The 15,175-nt window shown below is 46.3% G+C and overlaps 1 protein-coding gene and 1 pseudogene across 13 annotated transcripts in view; one reads left to right on the top strand and one right to left on the bottom strand.

Annotated features, from left to right (window-relative positions):
• Window positions 1-15,175, top strand: part of PPP6R2 (protein phosphatase 6 regulatory subunit 2) — an 85,446-nt gene that overhangs the window by 25,528 nt on the left and 44,743 nt on the right. For 9 of the 13 annotated variants that reach the window (XM_044229018.1, XM_044229017.1, XM_044229016.1 and 6 more), the window contains exon 2: window positions 1,070-1,196. The gene's annotated coding sequence lies outside the window, so the exon portion shown is untranslated. Of the gene's footprint in view, window positions 1-390; window positions 566-1,069; window positions 1,197-9,050; window positions 9,068-13,666; window positions 13,763-15,175 lie in introns of those variants that run through there. The other 4 variants (XM_044229011.1, XM_044229009.1, XM_044229006.1 and 1 more) reach the window with 4 other exon arrangements.
• Window positions 356-536, bottom strand: LOC122892708 (annotated as a pseudogene).

Raw genomic sequence — 15,175 nt, 5'->3', positions numbered from 1 at the left:
CACAAATACACAGAAAACATGACAGTGGAGCACTCATACTCCCCACCCAGCTTCTTCCCCGTCTTGTCCCTTGCCCTCTTAACACTTTAAAAATCTGGTTCTTGTGTTTTGGTGAAGTATTTTAGAAGTGAATCCCAGAAATAATACCATTTTACCCATGAATACTCACTTTTTCTAACAGATAAGAATGGTTTTTATTTTTAAAAACATAACCACCATATCATATCACAACTAAGAATTCATAGTAATTCCCAGTATGATCTAATGGTAGTCCATATCCAGATTTCTCCAATAGCTTCAAATATAACCTTTTTACATTTGATTTGTCCTTTTTTTTTTGTTTAAATTCCCCCAAGGTGGGAGCGCGGTTCCTGGTGCTGCAGCCCTAGGTTGTCACACGGGATGGATGGAGCCAGCCGCTGTCCCATCCTCCAGTTCCGAAAATCTGTGTGACATGTAACCTGTTGTCCTCGAAAGTGGACTTGTGTTAGATGTTAAACTGATAAGAACAGAAAATACACTTGACGGGAAGTGATCACCTTTGCTTTGTTCGGACGGGCTCAAGGTCTGCATGTTACATTTGGTGATCATGTTTCTTAAGTCTCTGTACTCCAGAGCAGTCCCCTGTCTCGTTTGCTAAAGTGTAATTTTCAAAAGGTAAAATCATGGCTTTTGTGCACATAGAAAATGAGAAGTCCCCGGTTCTAATGCTTTTCTAGAAGTTGCGATGACTTATCAGTGAGTTCTCCAGTCGTTGTCTTGGTGTGCCCAGAGACATGCCTGTCCCAGTGGTGATGGCATATAGTTACAGAACTGGACAGCGTCATGGGGACCTTTCTCATGTGACATTCCAGCCATTGAGCTGCTTACCCAGATATGGCATGGGTGTACGTCATCAGTACTGTTGTCTCTGGCATGAGCAAAGGCAAGGGAATGTTTATTCCTTAATCATAAAATAGTCTGAGACTTTGAGTACCAAGTTAAGATACTGATTTTTTTTGCCTTTTCTCTACTATTTTGGTTAGCTTTCACAGGCAGAACTTAAAATAAATTTTTTCTTCTTTTTCAGGTGAAGAGATTATAAATGTCCTGAATGAAAAAATCTCTCTTAAAGTCACATACAATCCGAGAAAAAAAACCCAAATGTTTTTATATTTTGTTTGAATATAAAATTAAGCAAGAACTTTCCATAGAAGGTAAGATAATTTTCCTTTGTAATTCTTCTTTGTTGTAATTTATGCAAATATACTGAAGAAGTTCAGAATGGTTGACCGCAAAATGCTTCGTTTGGAAGGTGTATGAATGGTTTATTGTCTTTCGGCTGTTTTTTGATCCTTCTGTATCTGGTTTTAAGACACTTTGTTGTGGAAAAGTTACTTGGTCTCCCTAACCCAGAAGTACAGGGCCAGTCCTGCATATGTAATGAGGCACATTCTCTTTCTCACCTGTGGGGAGCACGTGAAACAGGGCACCGATGCTGTCATGGTCGCCATCCAGAGCATACACTCCCCATAGAGGATGAAAGTCAGGGAAGGGCACGGCTTCCTGCAGTGTTCGATGCTCTCAGAAGGCTCACCCGGTACGGTTCAGTGACATGCTGCGTAGGTGACAGTAAAAGTGACTTCTCGTGAGCGTTTCAGTGTATTAAGAACTAACATGCTCAGGGCACCTGTATGGCTCATTGGAGTCTTTTTTTTTTTTTTTTTTAAGATTTTTATTATTAGAAAGTGAGAGAGCAGGAGCAGAGGGGTAGGGGCAAAGGGAGAGGGAGAAGCAGGCTCCCCACTGAGGAGGGCACCTGATGGAGGGCCTGATCCTAGGACTTCACCGATGGATCCTAGGACTTCACCACTGGAGCCACCCAGGTGCCCCTCATTCGGACTCTTGACCTCAGCACAGGTCTTAATCGCATGGTTATGGGTTTGAGCCCATGTTGGGCTCCACGCCGGGCACGGAGCCTGCTTAACAAAACAAAAACAAAAACCTGGGGCAGCTGGGTGGCTCAGGTCAGTTAAGCCGGCCAAACTCTTGATTCAGCTTAGGTCATGATCTCAGCGTCCTTGGATTGAGCCCCGAGTCGGGCTCTACACTCAGCAGGGAGTCTGCTTCCGGATTCTTTCTCTCTGTCCCTTCCCCCATGCACGAGTGTGTATGCTCTCTCTCTCAAATAAATAAATAATAAATCTTTAAAAAATAAAACACCAGGGGCGCCTGGGTGGCTCAGTGGGTTGGGCCTCTGCCTTCGGCTCAGGTCGTGATCTCAGGGTCCTGGGATCGAGCCCCACATCGGGCTCTCTGCTCAGCGGTGAGCCTGCTTCCCCCTCTCTCTGCCTGCCTCTCTGCCTACTTGTGATCTCTCTCTCTCTGTGTCAAATAAATAAATAAAATCTTAAAAAAAAAAAACAAACACCAACCCCCCCTCAAAGAAAACCCAACTAAGGTAACTCTCCAAAGGCCAAAAAAGAAAAAATTTAAGAAAAGAAACAGTGAGGAATTGTGATAGGACGCCCTTGTTCCTCACTAAAGAAAATAAATCCTCTTCGGAGGGAGGCGTACTGAGCGTTGGCCCTTGGAATTTCTGTAGAGTAAATTTAAGCAGACTTGAACTTCTAGTCAGAACACATGGGGCACCTGGGTGGCTCAGTCGTTAAGCATCTGCCTTTGGCTCAGGTTATGAGCCCAGGGTCCTGGGTTCAAGCCCCACATTGGCTCCCCACGCAGCGGGGACTTTCTCCCTCTCCCCCTACTTGTGTTCCCTCTCTTGCTGTCTCTCTGTGTCAAATAAATAAATAAAATCTTAAAAAAAAAAAAAAAAAAGAATATAAATACCCCCGAGAGGAAGAGTTAGCATGATTACATGCCCCAAGGCCTGCAGATACTGGATAATACAAAGCAGGATGCAAATTAGTAATGAAAAGCAAAGTAGCACAATGATCCAAGTAGAACTTTGAGAGGTAGAAACAATGTTGAAATTAAAAACTCAGTATAGATGGGTTAAACAGATTAAAATGGGGCTGAAGATAGAATTTGTGAACTGAAGTAGCAGTCTGAAGAAATGACCAGCCTGCGGCACTGAGAGATGGGGGATGGCAAACGAGGTGAGAGAAATGGAGGATAAAATAAAATTGGGTCCTAATTGTGTAGTTTCTGGGATGAAGAATAGGAAACATGGAGGAGAGGCATTATTCAAAATATTAATAGCTTTGCCTTTTTGGAAACTAGTAAGAAGCATAAATCCACAAATTTAGTAAGCACGCTATGTCCCAGGTGGTATAAAAAAAGAAACCTATGTCCATACTTTGAAATCGTCTAGCAACAGAGAGAAGAACTTATAAGTCACAGGTAAGGGATAGATTACCTACAACAGATGTCACATTAGCATGAATAGAGAGTGGAATCATTCCTCAAAGTGATAAGAAAATATAAATTTCAGTATAGAATTGTTTGTCAGGTTTATTTGGCAGAAAACTGCAGCATTTTGATTAGTAAATGTTTCCAATAAAGGTTGAACTAGGTTATTTGGACTGTCTTCTAACCTCCTACCCTCTACCTTACGGAAAACAACTAAAAGTGTTGGATTCAAAAACAAAAAAACCAAAGCTGACAATATGACAAGGAAATTCTAGTCTGAAACCAGAAGAACAAACCAGGAAGTGGGAGTAAATACCTCTGGATGCATTTGCCCTGAGAGCATTTGCTGATTGGGACAAAGTGGGACTTTGATTTTAGAGGTCTTTTAGGATAGGAAGAGGGGTCAGTTAAGATCCACTGTCCTCTCAAGGTGCAGAGCCCAAGGGGAATCTCTGCATGTGAAAAGGGGCCTCCATCCTTAGGGCAGGAGTGAAGGAGCAGCTCCCCTGTGTCACTCCATCCTTGCCCCCTGGTTGTCTTTTTACTCTTAAATACCACGGGAAAGAAGGCGGGGGCAGTACCTGTGGCTGTGGGTTGGCTTTTGTGAGGATTTCTAACCTCGGTTCACATTGCCTGGTGCTTCAGGGAAATCAAGCACAAATTTAAAGTTTTCTGGTTTGGTGAATGCCTTTAGGCATCCTGCAGGGGCAAACTTAAAACCTCTCTGGAGGAAGTTACCTTTATCCTAAAACACCAAAAAAGCCCCTACAGATACTTTTATGGATGTTGATTTGTACACTGACAAAACTGACCAGGCATACAAGGAAATAAGACATCAGAGTGAAAACCAGTAGAAACAGACCCTAGTCTAAGACTTCAGATTTTGGAATTATTAGAAATAAATTATAACACAATCATGCTGTTTATTTTTTAAAAATTTTAAAAAGATTTATTTATTTGACAGAAATCGTAAGTAGGCAGAGAGGCCGGTGTTGGGGTGGCGGGAGCAGGCTCCCTGTGGAGCAGAGAGCCCGATGCGGGGCTCGATCCCAGGACCCTGAGATCATGACCTGAGCCGAAGGCAGAGGCTTTAACCCGCTGAGCCACCCAGGCGTCCCTGGACAGTGTGTTTGACAGTCTTAGGTGGCCATGACTTCTTTGAGTGCCTATGATGAGGGCGCAGGAGGCTGGCTGAGTGATGCCGCCAGGGGGTCGCAACGTAAATGAAAGAAAGGGAGCGAGAGAGAGACGGATGCGATGTAACTCACTTGATCTTTATTGGGACGAGGTCCGCACCACAATCGTCGTGGTTTGGCAGCTCGTCAGGTTGTCACGATATGGAGACGTGGCCTCACAATCTAGACAGAGAGGTCACCGCAGACATTGCGACTGGGAACCAGCGAGTGGTCGGCCACGAGACTGTCGGGGCGTCGGCAGCACCGGCGATGATGTTCTCCCGACAGGGAACTCGCTTCGCTCAGTCCAACCGATGCCTCTTTTTATGTGCTGTGCTAAGTCTCCTTCATGAACATGTTACATCACTTGTTTTTCTCATGCTTGTACATCAAAACACACATAAACACGAAAACATGTTTCTGCAACATTTTTGCAATATCATTTTACTGGTCAAAATATTTGCAGCTTATTGCTCTACGTTCATCTTTATCACTGCACACACATTAGTCTTATCACTATACACACATTGGTCTAGGCTTACTTGCTATGCTTGTTTATCTGCTATAAATGTTTTTTACTTGCTTATGTTTAGCTGGAGTAGGGGAGGCTTACTCCGTTTTTATTTATTTATTTATTGTATTTATTAATTAAAGGTTCACACTCACTACACTGAGGACAAAGCAGAAGCTGGCACCTTGCACCCCCTCTCCACCCGCTCCCCTCAGTCATATGTGTCACATTCTTCAGGCACCCCGACTGCCCTAAAAGAAAAACAAATAGTTAACTTGCAGAGATTACAATCCTGCAAAGCGGGAGTCTCCCTTGGTTTACAAATGTCCTTGAGATTTACAACAAAGAAGTTACCTTATCAATAGCCCAGTTTCCAAAGGCACATAACTCAATTCCTCAAGCCCTAAAGTCACCCTCCCCTCCATAAAAACTGAAGGAGGCTGAGGTAGAAGGAACAGTAAATAAAGTTAAATTTCTTCTAAACCTAAATCTCCCTACCAATGACGCTTGATAGCAGGAATGTCACATTCCACCAGGAGACTCCCAATTGTCTTTATGTTAGTGCCGCATTAGAGGGAAAGCGGCCTTGGCTTGATCGTAACCAGGCCTTCAATATCCTGACGGTCTACTTTACCCCAACAGCCCTTCTGAACACCCCTTTGTCCTCACCTACCCAACTCCTGTGTATGTAACCAGCCCCTCCTCACATGCCCGGTGCAGCAGCATCTCCGTCTGCCCACGGGTCCTGTCTCCGTGCTCTAATAAACCACCTTTTTGCACCAAAGACGTCTTAAGAATTCTTTCTTAGCCGTCGGCTCCGAATCTCACCCCACCGAACCTCACCGAGGTTCAAGCACTTCATCACATTGCATAGAACTACGTAAATTATTCTTTTATAGGTTTTTTTTTTAAAGATTTTATTTATTTATTTGACAGAGAGAGATCACAAGCAGACAGAGAGACAGGCAGAGAGAGCGGAGGAAGCAGGCTCCCTGCTGAGCAGACAGCCCGATGCAGGACTCGATCCCAGGACCCTGAGATCACGACCTGAGCCGAAGGCAGAGGCTTAACCCACTGAGCCACCCAGGCGCCCTGTTTGTTTTTTTTTTAAAGATTCTATTTATTGGGTTGTGTGGATGGCTCAGAGTATTAAGCCTCTGCCTTCGGCCCAGGTCATGGTCTCAGGGTCCTGGGATCAAGCCCCGCATCGGGCTCTCTGCTCAGCAGGGAGCCTGCTTCCCCCCGCCCCATCTGCCTCTCTGCCTACTCGTGATCTCTCTCTATCTGTGTCAAATAAATAAAAAAATCTTTAAAGATTCTATTTATTTGTCAGAGAGAGTGCGAGCACACAGGCAGGGGAGTGCACGGGGGCGGGGGGAGAAGCAGGCTCCCTGCCGAGCGGCTCTGTCCCAGAACCCCTAGATTGTGGCCTGAGCCAAAGGCAGACCCTCAACTAAGCCATCTGGGCACCAATTTTACAGTTATTTTAATTTACTTTTGTGGTTATGTTTTCTTTTCACTTCTAATTTTCAATATTTACTGATCTTTTCGTCCCACCCCAGTCCTGTTTTACAGTGACGCCCTTTTGGGGTGTTTCCTCCAGTGCGCTGTGTCCGATACAGACAGGGGCGCACTTGTTGGTTGATCAGGCAAAAATCTGCTCTCTCTGGATTCACATTGCCATTCTTTTCATGTCAGATCGAATTCCGGTGGCCCATTGGTAAATGTTTAATAACTGACTTTCTGGGAGAGTAAAACACGTGGTGGTTTGAAGGATTTGTTCATCTCCGTGGTGCACATACTGTCACCATGTCCGGCTTAAGTGACCATGTGACGCCGCTGAAGACGGGGTTGGGGGAGGTGTGCCCCTCCGGCCACCACTGAGCCTGTGCTCTGTGGCAGGGCGGGTGACCTCATCTGTTTCCTTCCTTTTGCTGTCAGGATCCATGAGGACACAATGTGCCAGCCACGGTTCTGGGCTTAACTGTCAGCAGCTCTGTGGGATGCTCGTTGTCCCTGGTTTGCTGCGGTGGAAGCCAAGGCGGGAGAGATGTTGTAACTGGCCCCAGGTCACATGGCAAAGCCAGGGCTTGGATCGTAAACTACACCAGCAAAACCCCAGCCGGTTTGTAGCTGGGCAGGTATCAGGGTGCGTTCCCGATTCTCGTTTTCTCTTAGCAACAGTCTCTGCCACAGAATGTTCTTTTTTGAAGGGCTCCATTCATGGAACTGTGTGCTGTTGTGGGCAGCATTTCTCTTTAGAGTCTGTCTTCCATGTGATAGTCATGCTCAGTAAACAGGTTCCTCTCATGCGACTGTTGGATGAACGTCTAGACGATGTTGGTCCTAGTTTGCTGGGTGTTGCAGACAGACAGGGTGTTGCTGGGTGTGGGGACCCCCCGTGCTGTGCGGGTACTCTGGTGCACCAGAGGCGTTCAAGCCAGCTCATGAGCCCCTTACTCTTCCCAAAGGCGGTGGGCCTTTGGGTCAGATGCTAGCCTTCTCTGTAGGCGGGGCCCTGCTGAGGCGACGCTAGCGTCTCTGTGCCGGGCAGTGCACGTTGCTGGGATACAAGAGACGTTTGGAAGCCAGATACGTGCGGTCACCTGGAGGCGAGTGTCAGAGTCCGGCTAGAGCAGGTGCTTGACAAACCCTTCGAAGGATGCCGCTGTTGTGATCATTTAAGTATTTCTTCTTCTTCTTCTTCTTCTTTTTAATGTTTTTACTTACTTGTTTGTCAGAGAGAGAAAGAGCACAGGTAAGGGGAGCAGCGGCAGAGGGAGAAGCAGACTCCCCGCTGAGCAGGGAGCCCGATGCAGTGTCGATCCCAGGATCCTGGGATCGTGACCTGAGCCGAGGGCAGCCGCCCAACGGTCTGAGCCCCCAAGTTGTCTCCATTTAAGTATTTCTTAAAAATCTGTGGATAGCGGGGACCTGCGTGGCTCAGTTGGTTGAGTGACTGCCTTTGGGTCAGGTGATGATCCCAGGGTCTTGGGATCGAGTCCCATATCGGCTCCCCCTGCTCTGTGGGGAGCCTGATTTTCTCTCTCGCCGTGCCTGCCACTCCCCTTGATTGTGCTCTCTCTCTGTGTCAAATAAATAAATAAAACCTTCAAAACATTTTTAATGTGTGGATAGTGACAGGGATATAAATATCGTTGCAGAGATTTTTAAATTTAAGGTCATAGCAAAGTGTACTGATAGGAGTCAGTGGGGCGTAGAGTCTAAATTAAATTAATGGTCTTATTTCTAGTGTTAGTGGAAATGTAAGTAGATGTTCTTCAGCATTAGTCCTTTATATTGGCGGCATGAGCCAAATAAGTGTGGTGAGGTGAGTTTTTCTTAAAACTATTGTTTTTTCAGAGTGAAATGTTATCCTTAATCCAGGGACTGTGGTTTCCCTTTTTTTAATATTTAAAAAGTTATTGTTTCTTGAAATTAAGGTAATTATGGATGATATAGTTAATCCTTTCCTCCTTTATATCTTCTCTCTCTCTCCCCTCCCTCCTGGTTTGGCCAAATTAAAGAGTTGGCAGCCCTCTGTTGGTTTTCTATATTAAAAGAAGAAGATCTGCTGGCCTAGAAAAGCTCTGTGTCGTGTAAGTGTTGAAGTGGGCCAGCTTTTACAGACAGGCCTCTTGGGCTTGATTTATGAGTAGATGGTGCACTTGATTCTGTAAACGGGGTGGGTTCTCAGGAGCCCTTGGATGTCTTACTCTTCTGAACTTTCTGTTTTATAATTTCGGGGTAAATAAGTGAGCATTAACTAGATTGTTTCAAATCATAAGTTACGAGTAAGTGGGTAATAGGATTTGGGTTTATTTTTTTTTATTTATTTTTTATTTTTTAAAAGATTTTATTTATTTATTTGACAGAGAGAGATCACAAGTAGGCAGAGAGGCAGGCAGAGAGAGAGAGAGGAGGAAGCAGGCTCCCTGCTGAGCAGAGAGCCCGATGCGGGACTCGATCCCAGGACCCTGAGATCATGACCTGAGCCGAAGGCAGCGGCTTAACCCACTGAGCCACCCAGGTGCCCCAGGATTTGGGTTTAGTTTTGGTTCTGACTTGTTCTGTATGGGGTGTGTGATGGTGGGCTGGCTCACGCAGCCCCAGCCTCGCGCAGGGCAACACCAGCAGCGCCTCTGATCGGTGCTTGAGTGTGCCCTGCGCGCCTCAGTGCATCTGTGCCTGGTGCTGCCAGTGAGACGCTGCCTGTGTCTCTGGTACGGAGAAAACAAACCGGGGCGCCGCGTGGCTCAGTGGGATGGGCCTCTGCCTTTGGCTCAGGTCATGATCCCAGGGTCCTGGGGTTGAGCCCCGCATCGGGCTCTCTGCTCAGCGGGGAACCTGCTTCCTCCTCTCTCTCTCTCTGCTGCCTCTCTGCCTACTTGTGGTCTCTGTCTGTCAAATAAATAAACAGGAAAAATCTTTAAAACTAAACAAAACAAAACAAAAACCAACTTCTCATGAAGCGGACCTCCGGGACACCAGGACAAACTTAATGGCAAAGTTAACAATACTGGATTGATATTTCACTAGGCTGGGCAGTGAAATGGGTGATGTCTGGGGTACTTCCAAGTGGTCTGGGTAGGAGACAGTCCAGGGAAGAGAATGGGCTTGAACTGATCTGTGTTGAGGCTGAGGGAAGGACGTGGGAGGGTTCATATACACTTCTCGCTGCAGTTGGCATGTGTGAGATTTCCCAAAATAAGTTAAAAAAACAAGAAAACATGGAAAGCAAAAATGAGCATAAACCCCAGCCACCTAGGAACAGTGATGATGTAGAAATTTGACCAATCCCCCTGCCTAGGCAACCACAGATATGCATTTTGTCTCTATAGATTGTCTGTTCCTTTTTTTTTTTTTTTTTTAAGATTTTTTTATTGATTGAGAGAGAGAGCACTCACGAGAGGGGAGAGGTCAGAGGGAGCAACAGACTCCCCGCCAAGCAGGGAGCCTGATGCGGGACTCGATCCCGGCACTCCAGGACCACGACCTGAGCTGAAAGCAGGTGCTTAGCCAACTGAGCCACCCAGGCGCCCCAGATTGGCCTGTTCTTTTTTTTTTTTTTTTTTTTTTTAAAGATTTTATTTATTTATTTGAGAGAGAGAGACAGTGAGAGAGAGCATGAGCGAGGAGAAGGTCAGAGAGCGAAGCAGACTCCCCATGGAGCTGGGAGCCCGATGTGGGACTCGATCCCGGGACTCCAGGATCACGCCCTGAGCCGGAGGCAGTCGTCCAACCAACTGAGCCACCCAGGCGTCCCCAGATTGGCCTGTTCTTAACCTTTAATAGAGATGGCCTTATAGACCGTGTGGTCTTCTGTGACTGACTTCTTCACCTAGCGTGTTTTCCAGATTCATCCATCTTTCAGTACTTAATTCCTTTTAGGTACCGAGTAATATTCCATTATGTGGATGTACCGTGTTTTTAAGAATCCATTCTTCCCTTCATTGGACATTTGGGCTGCTTCCACTTTCCGGTTATTGTGAATAATGCGTGGTTAACATTGGTGTGCAGGCTTCTATGTGGGTGCGTATTTTCATCTCTCTTGGGTACATGCCTTGGAGTGGAATTGCTATTCCTGTGGGGACTCTGTGCTTCAGCATTTGGGGAATTACAGACTCTTTTTCATTTTGCATTCCCACCAGCAACATATGAGGGCTCCAGTTTTGTCACACGCTCATCAACACTTGTTGTAATCAGTCTTTTGGGTTACCTGTGGGTGTGAGGCTGTATCTCATGTTAGCTTTGGGTGATGGTGGCCAATGACGTTGTGGATCTTTCACGTACTGTTGGCCGTTTGGATATTTTCTTTGAAGAAATGTCTCTTTCTATGCTCACGTTGGATCCTTAGCTCATTTTAAAATTTGTCTTTTTATTACTGAGTTGTAAGAATTCTTTGTATATTCCAGATATAAGTCCTTTATTACAGGTATGATTTGCAATAGTTTCTTTTGTAATAACTTTCTCCCCTTGGGTGAATCGTTTTTACACTTCCTTGGTGGTGGTGTTTGAAGCACAGAAGCTTTATTTTTTTTTTTAATTTTTATTAATTTTTTTTTTTAAGATTTTATTTATTTATTTGACAGAGAGAAATCACAAGTAGATGGAGAGGCAGGCAGAGAGAGAGAGAGGGAAGCAGGCTCCCTGCTGAGCAGAGAGCCCGATGCGGGACTCGATCCCAGGACCCTGAGATCATGACCTGAGCCGAAGGCAGCAGCTTAACCCACTGAGCCACCCAGGCGCCCACAGAAGCTTTATTTTGCATGGAGTTTAATTGATCTGTGTGTGTGTTTTTTTAAGATTTGTGTATTTGAGAGAGAGCACGTGAGCAAGCCCACGCAGGGGGAGGGGCTGACAGAGGTTGAAGCAGACGCCCCACGGAGCACCCTGGGATCATGACCTGAATCAAAGGCAGATGCTTAACTGACTGAGCCACCCAGAAGCCCCGTGTCTGTGTTTTCTTTTGTTGTCTCTTATGTCCTGTCTAAGAAACTGTCCCCACATCCAAGGTCGTGATTTGCCTCTGTTTTCTTCTAAGAGTTTATTATTTAAACTCTTAAATTTAGGTCTTTGATTCATCTTGAGTAGATCTTGGTATATAATGTATGGGTAAGGGTCCACATTTATTACTTTGCATGCAAATATCTAGTTTGTATAATGAAAAGACCAGTCTTACCCCCATTGAATGGCGTTGGTGCCCTTGTCAAACATTAGTTGATTGTAAATGTGAGGCTGATTTCTGAACTCTCTTCTGCTCTGTGGGTCTGTGTGTCTGTCCTTGTGCCCGCACCACACTGCTCTGATTCCTGTAGATTTGTGGTCGGTTCTGAAATCGGGGGAGTGTGAGTCCTCCAACTTTGTTTCTTTTCAAGATCTTATGTCTATCCTGGATCTCTTGCATTTCTGTGTGAAATTTAGAATCAGCTTATTTGACATACAGGATTTAAAAAAAAAAAAACCTGTCTCTTAGCTATTAATTTCTAGACTTCAGTGCTCGCTTCGGCAGCACATATACTAAAATTGGAATTTCTAGACTTCATTGTGTTTGGAGAACACAGTCTGTGAGATAGTAGTCTTTGGAGTATATTAAGCTTTCCTCTGTTGATTTAACGTGTGGTTCATATTTGTAAATGTCTCATTGTGTGCTTAAAAAGAATTTGTATTGTCTGTTCTTTGGGTGTGGAATTTTTTTATCTGTTTAATAGCTTGGCCTTATTAATAGTATTCCCATTTTTAACGTTTCAACTTTAAGAAATAGTAGCAATATCTTCTACACTTCCTCTAGTTTGTTTGTTTGTTTTTAAAGATTTTATTTCTTTATTTGACAGAGATAGATCACAAGCAGCAGAAAGGCAGGCAGAGAGCGGAGGGGAAGCAGGCTTCCTGCCGAGCAGAGAGCCCGATGCGGGCCTCGATCCCAGGTCGGAAGACAGAGGCCTAACCCACTGAGCCACCCAGGTGCCCCTTCACTTCCTCTAGTTTTCTCCAGTGGTAACAGTTTGAGAATTACAGTAGAGTACCACAACCAAGCATTGACACTGAAATAGCCCACTGATCCTGTTCACACGTGCTCAGTTCTGTTTGTGTGTGTGTTTCTGTGCAGTGTGTCGTCCGTGTGAATTCTGTCATGGCTGATTCCACAGCTGCAAGGGTTCTCATGCTCCCTTTTATAAAAACCACAGTCACTTCCGTCTTGCCCACTTCTTCCCCCCAGACGACATCCCCCATCCTTGGCCACGGCAGCCACTAATATGTCCTCCGTTTCTAACATTTTGTCAGTTCAAAATGTTAGATGTGGCTGGAATCGCACAGTAAGTAGCCTGTGGGGTCGGTTTCTTCCTCTAGAGGCGCCTCCAGGTTGTTGTGCTATCAGCAGGCTCTTGCTCTTTCTTTCTGTTGCTGAGCGCCAGTCCCTGCGTAGGGGGGCTAGGGGGCCGCGGTGTGGCTAAGCGTTCGTGCGGGGCTCTCCGGACTGGACCCTTACAGACACAGCTGCTGGGAGCACTAACGTGCAGAGTTTTGTTTGAGCTCAGGGTGTTACTTCTTTTGAGTAACTGCCCAAGGCCAAACCGTTTTTCATTTAGGGACTTCTGTCAGGTGCTGCCCTGAAGTTACGGAGGTTGAAGAAGAGCATGTGTGTGCGCGTTTGTGGTGGTGACAGACGCGTAGTTCCGTGTCCCTTTTACCTGTCTGTCGCTCCTTGCGTCTCTGTCCGAAGTTTCGGTTTGTCAGATAGAAGGAATTAGCTCAGCTTTCTTTTGGTTAATGTTCGCTTTGTGCATATTTTCCAGTCTTTTATTTATTCCTTTTTTTAAAAAAAGATCTATTTATTTATCTTTTTTTTCAAGATTTTATTTATTTATTTGACAGACAGAGATCACAAGCAGGCAGAGAGGCAGGCAGAGAGAGAGGGGGAAGCAGGCTCCCTGCTGAGCAGAGAGCCCGATGCGGGACTCGATCCCAGGACCCTGGGATCATGACCCGAGCCGAAGGCAGCGGCTTAACCTGCTGAGTCACCCAGGCACCCCCTCCTTTTGACTTTTTAAGCTTAATGATATCTCTGCTTTCCTTCAAATAAGAGAACTATGTTTTCATGCCCTCCCTTCTCCTTTTGTCGTATCAGCAGGCGAAGAGGTGTCTACCGGGTATGACCCTAGAAAGTTCCGTAGCTGTGGAAGGAAGGAGAGCCGCTCCATCGTCCGCTTGGTGGTGAAGGAGGGTGAGGTGCTGACGGCACTCCACGGATTCCGAGAGCTGCCGCATCCAGTTCGCAACCTCAGCTCCGGTCTTGATGTCAGGGTCTTGGATTCAAGCCCTGCAGTGGGCTGTGTGCTGAGGGTGCAGCCCACTTAAAACATTTTTTTTGATTAGTGATTTTAAGATCTATTAGAGTGCCTTACTGTGTTAACAGAGCACTTAAAGGTTCTTAATAGCAGTAATGCTGAAGGCAGAAGAGGGATATTGAATGGGAGTCGGGAGGGGGGGTGTGGAGCTGTCCAGGAGGTCAGTGAGGTGTGGGAGAAGACAGAGGGGGTCTGCAAACAGTGGCTGAGGGGAGAAAAGTGGGTCAGGCTGTTTTTGTCGTTGAAATCGTACAGACTTAAGATTACAGATTATTTTGCCGCAGGCCTCTCTGGCTTATGAATTCTTTCTGAGTCCTGCTCTCGACTTTGGAGCCAGCTTATCAGCAACCTTTTAGCCTTAATTATTTGTTTTGCTGATTTCTTTACCTCTCTCTGTTGTTTATCATATTTAAAGATGTTACTGAGGGGGTGACTGGGTGGCTTTAGTCTGTGAAGTGTCCACGTCCTGGTTTTGGCTCAGGCCACGATCTCGGGGTCCTGGGACAGAGCCCACATCGGGCCCTGTGCGGAGTGTGCAGCCTGCTTGGGATTCTCTCTCTCCCTGTCCCTCTGCCTCTCCTGCTCACGCCCTCTCTCTCTCTCAAATGAACAAATAAATCTTTTTAAAGAAGTTAGTGAGGTGTAAGTGAGTAAATCCATTTTATGTCTGTGATTCTGTGAAGCTTGACAGCTTTATCCCATCGGCGTTTGCACCAGAACTTCCTCATTTCATTTGGGGTCACTCCCTCCTGCAGCCCTTGGCCGTAGCCTCCCTGGTCTCTTTGTCACCACAGGCTCATTTGCCTCGTGTAGAAGCTCAGATGGAGGGTCATTCAGCGGCGCACCCTGTGTCCCCGTCTTCACCAGCCGCGCTGATGAGATGCCGCTGTGTTGTGCTCGGTCCTCTCCGTGGGGGGGCGCTCTGTGGCGGCCGTGCACCGCCGTTTGCGTTTCTGCTTGTTCTCTTTTCATGTATTTATTTATTTGGGGGGAAGCGAGGTTGCATGAGGTTGGGGGGGTGGACAGAGAGGGAGAGAGGAGGGTCCCAAGCAGGCTCCACACCCAGCTTGGTGTCTGACATGCAGGTCTGTCTCATGAGCCCGGGATCATGACCTGAGCTGGAATCAGGGGTTGGACATTGAATCGACTGAGCCACCCAGGTGCCCTTCTGCATTTCACTTGGAACGTAATCTCTGCACGCAGCGTGGGCTCAGACTCCAAACTGCGGCGTCAGGAGTCGCGCTGTGCTGACTGAGCTGGCCGGGCGTCCCTGCGTTCGCCTTTTGATG

This window comes from Neovison vison, chromosome 12 (assembly GCF_020171115.1).
Source record: "Neovison vison isolate M4711 chromosome 12, ASM_NN_V1, whole genome shotgun sequence".
In the NCBI taxonomy this organism is placed as follows: domain Eukaryota; kingdom Metazoa; phylum Chordata; class Mammalia; order Carnivora; family Mustelidae; genus Neogale; species Neogale vison.
The sequence above is the reverse complement of the archived record's forward strand: the minus strand, read 5'-3'. Positions and strand labels throughout refer to the sequence as shown.